The following is an 8967-nucleotide window of genomic DNA, read 5'->3' as shown; positions in this document are numbered from 1 at the left end:
AATGAAAACAACCAAAACAAACCAACTGAAAGCGAAAGCCACGAAATGTTAATGACAAAATGTGGCATTTCCTCTCATTTCTTTCCCTAAACAGAGTTGCAGCTGTGAATGCTGCGTGCAACATCAAAGTTTTCATGATGTTCGCTAATTTTGCTGACCTTTCCCCACTCCTGTTTCTAGTCTTCATTATATAAGATGATTCTGGGAGGAGGCCCTTGGGAGGATAGGTAATATAAAAATAAAATGTCACAATAAAATATTTAAATTTAGAAACAAAGGCATCAATCAAACTTGTCGCAGGGAGACTGTGATTTTGCAATTGTCCAGAGTACAGGGCAAGAGCCAAGGGGCTTTATGGTTTGCAAACTGGTTCATATACATTGTCTCATTTAATCGCTGTAGGGAGGTAGGTACTATTACTACCACTTATTTAACAGGAGAGGAGACTGAGGCTCAGAGACATTAAGTACCTTGACAAGGGTGGCATGACCAATAAGTGTCAGAAGTTTCATTAAATTCTAGGTTCTTCCTGGGAGAACGACATGGAGCCGGTCGTATATGGCTGCACCCACCAGTGGGAAATTAACTTACTCCAGCCTGTTGTCTGTTAGCTTCTTATTTTCACTGATTGTACTTATTCATTCAGTGCTAATCTCTATAGTTTCTCTTCTGCCGGAGGACTACAAGTGTTATTGGCACCCTCTAAATCTAGAACTATGGGGCAAAGCCTAAGGCACCCCACCCTAGATATGAATCTGTCATGGGGATAATATCTACCTTTATCAGGAGGAAGAGATCTCCTCTCAAAGGAGATGTTTATCTGTTCAGCAAGGTGATGCACGTATGGGTCTATAACATTGACATCATGTTAATAATTATAATAGTAATCATTATTATATAGGGTGGCTAAAAACATAGGAAATTTGTTGCTGTCCACATACAAATAGTAAAGACAGAAATTTGAAACAAAGGATTAAAAGGAAGACAATGTCTCATCTCAGCTCCACCTGACTTTCCAGTCTTTTTCTCCTCACTTTAAATTGTTTAGGAGATCAAAGGCTCTTAAGAGGAGGAAGATAAATGCTGCGAAAAAAATCAACAAAATGTAGGACTAGATAAATGGAAGACTAGACAAATGAATGAACAAATAAGTAGATAAATGAATAAATAATACATCAAAATACACAGGTCTTGAAACTCAGGCAGCTCTTTAATGGAGCTCCTCACTCTCCCAAAATGGAATTTGAGGGCACAGGATCCCGATGAGATGTTGAGTGACAGAATATGGAATTTCTAGCCCAAGTCAGATAGCTGTCTGGGACTTGAGAGTGCAGTTCAACCTGTACACCACAGGTCCAAAGACAAATCAAATGCTTGCACATTCTGCTTCATTGACCGACTATTCTGTGTTCTGTAAGAGCCGGTCCTCTAGAAGTAAAGATCGTCCTTCTGCAGGAAAAAAAAAAAAAGCTGCTTAGGGTTAAGATTTGAAATTGACAGTCCTCTCCTTGTTTACGAAAGGAAAATAGTTGGGGCTTTTCCCCTCTAATCTGTTATGATATCCTATCTGAGAAGGACCTATCACTCTTGATGAAAGAACTGAAGTTTAAACCTCTGGGCTTTACACTGAAAGGGAGAGGATGATAAATAACCCCATGAGGTAGGTAATACCACTGTTATAATCCTAGTTTTATAAATAAAGGTCCAGATGCTCTGAAATGTGTGGTGACTTGCCCAAATGGTTTACCTGGTAGGGTTGAAACTTTTTGTTTTGTTCTTTTGGTTTTGACTGAGTTTTCTGCACTTTTTTTTTTTTTACTTTTTGGAGAGGGGAAGACAGGGCAATTGGGGTTAAGTGACTTGACCAAGGTCACATGGCTAGTAAGTGTTCGGATTTGAACTCGGGTCCTCCTGTCTCCAGGACTGGTCCTCTCTTCACTGTGCCACCTAGCCGCCCAACTTTCTGCATCTCCTTGATGGAGAACTCGTTTTGAAAGACTTGGTAGAAGCCATTAATTTTCTATTTAACAACTGTGCCCCTCCCTAAAGGAGAAGGCATGTTCTGTGTGTGTAAGGGAAGATGGTGGTGGTAAATGGAATCCTTTCAATTGACTACTGAAAGGAAAAATTATAGTTGTCCTGTGGCCTCTCTTCCATGAAGGTGTTGGTACCCTCCAGCAGATAAGGGCAGGAGAGGGAGCAATAAATACTAAATAATGATCGGGTAAGAAATAATATTGAAAGAACCACATTAACACTGAAGTATGACAAAAACCGTGATGATGATGAATATCGCAAAGTAAATTGTCCAAGCCCAAGGCCTTGCACAGAACAAATGTTTGTGGACTTGAGAGAAGCAAGTTCTTGACCACAAATAACTTTTCCAGTCTCTGGGGATGTCCCTTGGTCTGCAGTCCTCAGAGGTTTGGTACCACACCAGTCTCCAGGCTCTTGACATGGCCTATTCCACTCCCGCTTCCTCTCTATGGTCATGCTCCATGTCATTACTCTGCACTTTCTTTTTAATTTGTTAAAAATTTATTTTATTTTAAATTTGTGAAATAAAATGAACATTTCCATAAATCTTCCAGTCAGTCCCAAGTACTCATTCCTTCTGCAGTGTTTAAAGAACAGACACAGAACACTTTGGGATTTCCTAGCACCTTGTTGTGTCCACCAATCACAGAGGAAGAGAGAGGGAATAAACAAATGGGGAAAATCCAAAGACATAAAGTGACCCTTCTATATCTTCCAAGGTAAATGAACCTGGGCCACATAGGGGTGGCAGAATTCTCATGGTAGCCTCAGTTTCCCTGGGCTTCTGTCCTGTTCTCCTGCCCTGCCCCTTAAATCCTTCTTTTGTGGGAAGGGATTCCTGGATCCTCCAAATAGTCGTGCATTCTATTTTTCATATTCTTTTTTTTTTGTCTCTCAGTGAAATCTGGAAGGGGGAAGGAATCCTAGGCCATTGAAGAGAGACTCATAGAAAAAGGGGTAAATTCACATTGGACAGGTCAGACCAGACACATGGCTCACACTTTTCAATTGATTCAATTGGACATATGTTGAGTCCTGTCCATGAATGAAGATATGGAGGTACAAAAGGAATTCTCAAGAACTCACAGTCCACAATAGCAGGAGAGGCAGGGAGGGATAGGGACACAAACAACTGTGATACAAGGAAGAGCTACATGAGTGCAAAGTGTGACCCAGAAACAGGGAAGGCTTCAGAGCTGAGGTCAGATCTTGAAGGAAGGGAAGGATTAGGGGAAGGTGTGTGTGTGTGTGTGTGTGTGTGTGTGTGTGTGCTCGAGTGCCTTCAGGGTGGGGGGAGGAGATTTAAGGGAGGATGGAGATCATACAGGTGGTAGGACCATACACCTTCATTCAGGAAGGTGTGTCATAAAAATTAAGTATATGTTAAAAGATCTACTATTTACAAGTTACTATTGGACACTTAGTGATACACAAAACAACAACAACAAAAAGTCTGCTTTCAATGAGCTTCAATTCTACTAAGGAAGAGAAAGCTAACACTTTTCTATTAATTTATTTGTGAAAATGAATAACCTTCCTTAATGGTGAAAGGTATAAGTCAGAAAGGCACAGCCAGTGCTTGATTAGACAGCAAGGTAGGGAGAGGAGGTGCTCACCTGAAGGTTGGGAAACCTGGATTCTTAGTGGTGCTTTTTATTAAGTCACCTGGGGAGGTCAGTTCCCCTCTGAGCCCTAATTTCTATATCTGTATATGTGGGCAGGTCGATCTCTAGGACAACTTCCACTCTAAACTTCTCACTTCTTTGTTTGTCGAGATTGGCATTTGAATTCTTTTGTTCTGGTTTTTAAAATATCAGGACCAAGGCCAACACACTTGGTAAAAAGGCTGGCCACTAAACACTCCCAAGATTTTGCCTCCTGTCACTGAAACCCAGTCACTACATACACAGAGTATGTATCTTTGAAAGATTTTAAAGTCTTTTATTCCAAATATCAGAAGCAATTAAAGCACATAATTGGCTCATTTGGGTGACAGCTGTTTTTAAAGTCAAAGACTTTAAAATAAGAGTTAAGGACTCACATTCTCTCTAAAATCACCACCATTAGTTTTAATTGCCATCCCTTTTCAAAGTGTGGATCAGGGTCTGAAAAGTCACTAAATTTAATCTTTGCCAAATGTAGAAATAGCTAGAACAAGGGCAGGAGGGGCTATGGATGTAATAATGATTACTAGGTACCTTATTGCTGTTTGTCCTCTGTTCTCAAGAGGACCATGACATCAGGGAGGTGATGCCATGTCTTGCAAGTGAACTAGATTTAAATGAGGCAGGGCTGTGGCAGTCACCAGCCTCACTCTCTCCTCTGGAGCCATCTGGGTCCAGTGAGAAGATATAAATCAGGTTGACTGGAGATGGCCCTGGATGAAGAGGGAGCTTTGGTCTTATAGCTATGGTCTTTAACAGGTCTCAGTTTTACAGAGGCAACACCCATTCAATGATTAAGGCTAGGTAAAGAAAGAGGCAGAGAATGACCTCTTTTACCTAGTCAAAAAAAATCAATGTGGAAGGGGAAAATCCTCAGGGTTTCTGGGCAAAACAGAAGCAATTGTTAATTTATACTTACTCAGCTTTAATCACTAGATTATCTATTGAATTTTTGAACAATCTCCCCTTTTTATTCCTAGTTGCAAGTTATTCTCGTAGGCATGATCCCATATCCTGGCAAATCCCCTCAGGTTAGATCCAGCACTTGTTAACAAATCATTGGTCCTCTGCAACAAACAAGGGACAGTCAGACCTCTGGGTAAAGAACAGAAATGATCTCCTTAATGTCAAAGAAACTGGTTTTCAACAGGCCATACTTATGGCCTGAAGCAAATCTCCAGAGATTGGAGGTTGTGAATTCAGCCTGACCTTGACCCCAAGGTCAGTATAAAGAAACTACAAACATTAGGATAACAAGTTACCAAACCCAACTGTGATGCTGTATCTTCAGGACATGCAAGTCACTACTGCTGGATACAGGATCATTATTTCCATGTTATGGGTGACATCTGTCAGTGTTGTGGAAGAGTGCAAAGGGTATTTGGGTGACTCTGAAGATAGTCGAGAGGATTTGAGTTCAAATCTGGCCTCAGACCCTTATTAGCTAGGTGACCCTGGGCAAGTCACTTCACCCTGTTTGCCTCAGTTTCCTCATCAATAAAATGAGCTGGAGAAGAAAATGCTAAAGCACTCCAGTATCTTTGCTGAGAAAACCCCAAATGGGGTTACAATGAGTTGATCATGACTGAAAAATGACTTAACAACAAGAAGTCATATCTACTCTATGAGCCTAGTTTCTGAATGAATTTTGAGTGAGTGTGTTTTGTCTCATTAGTATGGATACTTCAGCACTCAAGGTCCAACACTGGCAACTGGAGAATAGAATTCTTCAGGTCCCCAAGACCTGCAGCAGAATGTGACATGGCAGAGCCTACCAATATTCTTCCTCCGCATTTATTCCAAACCCATTTTCTTGGCTTCCTTATTACATTGTTATTTTCAAAACTTGTGTTGTTACATGATTATCCATTGTGTCTAAGTTCCTTGGGCTCTAAGCATCAGAATGGAGGAAAATGAAATTATATTGAAGTTTCAAGATATTGGCAAGAGACTACTGTCTTTGACTTTTTGAAAATGTGCAGCCCAATGGTCTGATTAGTCACTTTAGACATTGTTCTTTTAGGGTGACTAACATACCATTCTCCTGTAGACACAATGAGGGATGGGGTATCATAGGATACGATCTCTAGAGATGAAAGGGACCTCAGAAGCCATCTAGCATACACCCCACCCCATTTCAATGAGGCCCCCAAAGGGAAGTGATTTGTCTATGGACACAGAGTAAATATCAGACCTTGAGTTTGAACTTATGGCCTCTGACTCCAGAATCATTTCTCTTTCTAGTGAATTATGCTATGACTAGAAAGAGGCAATATGGTATAAACGAAAGTTTTCTGGGCTTGGGGTGAGAAGGCCAGGGTACATGTCTGATACTGACTTTGTACAACTCCCTTTTACCTCTTGGTTGGTGTGCATATTTCCTCATCTGTGAAATGGAGATAACATTTTTATGTTACCTTGTAAAGCCAAGCATGAACAGCTTTAAGGTTCTGGTCATGTAGCATAGTGAACTCTATTTATTCAGCAGTAAACTAAAGCAAAACATTCACAGAAGCCAAAGTACAGCATTCACAATGTTATAACATAACAACTTATCACTAAAGTGGCCACATAGTTTCCACCGAAGTGGATTGATTGGGGATTAGTTTCCAATTATCCTTAACTCAATCATCCTTAAGAGGTACAGAATACAAAGTTCTCCCACAGATTGGCCACAGTAAATCATGATCTTCTCAGTCAGAACTAAGTACCCAAGGGGAGGTCTTTTCATCTCAACTAGAGGCTGACTCCCAGATTCCATGTTTCCTCTTCCATAGTTCCAGCTCTTGCCTGGATTTACCCAACTGTAATTTGGATTCAAAGGTAGGCAGCTCTCAGCTCCTTACCTAGCTCCTCATCCAGTTCCTTGTCCAGTTCCTATTCCATATTGAAGCTCACAGTATACAGTCCCCCTCAAGTCCTTCACAGTTTCTCTCTCTGGGAAGACAAAGCTTAACACAGCCAAAACAATATTCATGCACATTGCCGGCACCATCTGCCTGTGAAATCAACACAGACCCACAAACAAAGTCTGAAAACTCTACACAAATTGTCAGTATAGTCCCAGGACCTCTGAAACCCTGCTCCAGGACTTCTGCAAACAGACAACAAGAAAATCCTCTTTCAAGGTTTCCAGTAAGGTTCCAGGGCTTTTGTAAAACAGAACATATAAACAGAGTGCCTGGCCACCACACAGTTCCCTTTCTCAATTCTGCTCTTCCCAGCCTGGGCTCCTCCCTGTTGCATCAGCAAGTTCCTCCCACTGTGGAGTTCACTGGTTGTGTTTCTTAACAAAGGCTTGATATAATCAGGGCAAGGCTCAAAGACACTTGAACTGAAACAAGGTGCTAAATAATTAAATAGCTGAAACAAGCAGCTAAGTACTTCTTTGCTTGCTATTATATACCTTCATCACAGGATTGATGAAGGTAAAGTGCTTTGTGATCTGCAGACTACTCTAGAAATGTGGATTATATATCATTTGCTCCAGTGGGAAGTTCTGGGTCAATGTAAAATATGAATGAGGCATCATCTCACTACTAGTCCCATGTGATTTGCCCTCACTGATCTGAAATACTTTCATTGTGCCTCGGTTTCCTAGGACTCCCACTGAAATGCTCTGCTAGTCCCCCTCAGCTAAGTGCCATAAGGCTACCATGAGATCCTATCCCAGGAGCTCTTAAGCCTTTTTGAATCAATAACTCCTTTGGCCATCTCAGAATAATGTTTTTATATAATTGGAGAAAATGATGAATTTCAGGAAGAGGTTAGCGAAAATAAAGACATGAATTTTTTTTCTCCACACAAGATCACAAATCCCCTGAAATCAATCTTTTGCTGCCTTGGGGAATCTCTGGACCATGAGTTAAGAAGGCTTGATTTATACTGTGTGAAAAGTTTGAAATGGCTGAGGAAACTTGCTCATGCCCTGTGGGCAAAAAATGGCCAATCAGTTTGAAGCCCAGAAGACTTTGGCAGCTGGGATCAGGAAGAAGTAACAGCCAAGAACTCACAGGATGGGGAAGATCAACAATCCAACCTCGGTCTCCTCTTCAAGCCCCCCCTTCAGTCGGAGGAGGAGGACTGCACGGATTTTAGAAGATCCGAGAATTGACACTTTTTGTTAATATCTTAGCGGCATCCTTGGAATGCTGACAGCAGGGTCCACATTGGGAATCTGGATGTGATGAGGGAAGGTGATTTCAAGGATCAGCAGAGAATCTGCAGCACGTCTGGGGAGAACTTTGTGAGCACTCCCCAAAGGCCAGAGGACTTCTGGCAACCAAGGGCTGTGAGCTCCCTTTGCCCTACGATCTTTCTAAGCTTGAGACCACTCCCCCTGGCCTCTTTGTGTCCTGGTGGAAGAATGTGTTAAGGACTTTTGTAAATATCTTCCACATGAATTGTTCTTATTACACTGCCTTAGTCAATAATACTTATGTCTAAAAGCTAATTAAGTCCGGTTGGTTAATTGATGCCACTTGATGATCAAGGGTAAAAGCTCACAAGTGGGGTCATGAGCAAGAGCATTAGAAAGACAACCTCAATTCCCTAGAGCCAGTCCTTGAATCTAGGGGGACAAATAATAGCCAAGGTCTGAGGTCTCGACCTTCCAGGGAGAGAGGAGGTTGGGAGAGTAATACCAGAGCTTATTAATCAATCAATAACATTTATTAAGCACCTACTATGTGCCCATCTGCTGATATATCTATATATATGCATGTGTGTGCTATACCTGTACTTAGGCTGATTAAAAAGCTAAGAGGCCTATGGTTAGCAAAGATCTGTCTGCCCTCTAATCATCGCAAGCTCTGAGCTGATGCCCATGTTAGTTTAACCATAATAACAAAGCAAAAAAAACAACATTAGAATTTCATATTTTAGGGGCAGCCAGGTGGCTCAGCGAGTAAGAGCACCGGCTCCAGTGTCAGGATGACCTGGGGTTCAAATCCAGGTTCAGATACTCAGCACCACACCCAGAAATAACTGGCCCTGTAACCTTGAACAAGTTACTTAACCCAGATTGCTTAAAAAAAAAAGAATTTCATATTTTACTAAGCCTTTCCTGACAATAATCCTGCACAGTACAAAAAAATACTAAAACTCAGACAGAGGAAGTCACTTTCTCATGATCAAATAACAAGTGTGAGACCTTGATCTCAGGTCTCCTGAATCCAAAGTTACTAATTTTCCCCCCTAAGATCATAATGCTTCTCAACAGATTATTATGGCTGAGAACCTATTACAGAGACAATTCTTATAGTCA

This window comes from Petaurus breviceps, unplaced genomic scaffold (genome assembly GCF_028583685.1).
Source record: "Petaurus breviceps papuanus isolate PSGF00001 unplaced genomic scaffold, PetGlider_PUasm1.0 185, whole genome shotgun sequence".
NCBI lineage: Eukaryota > Metazoa > Chordata > Mammalia > Diprotodontia > Petauridae > Petaurus > Petaurus breviceps.
The sequence above is the reverse complement of the archived record's forward strand: the minus strand, read 5'-3'. Positions refer to the sequence as shown.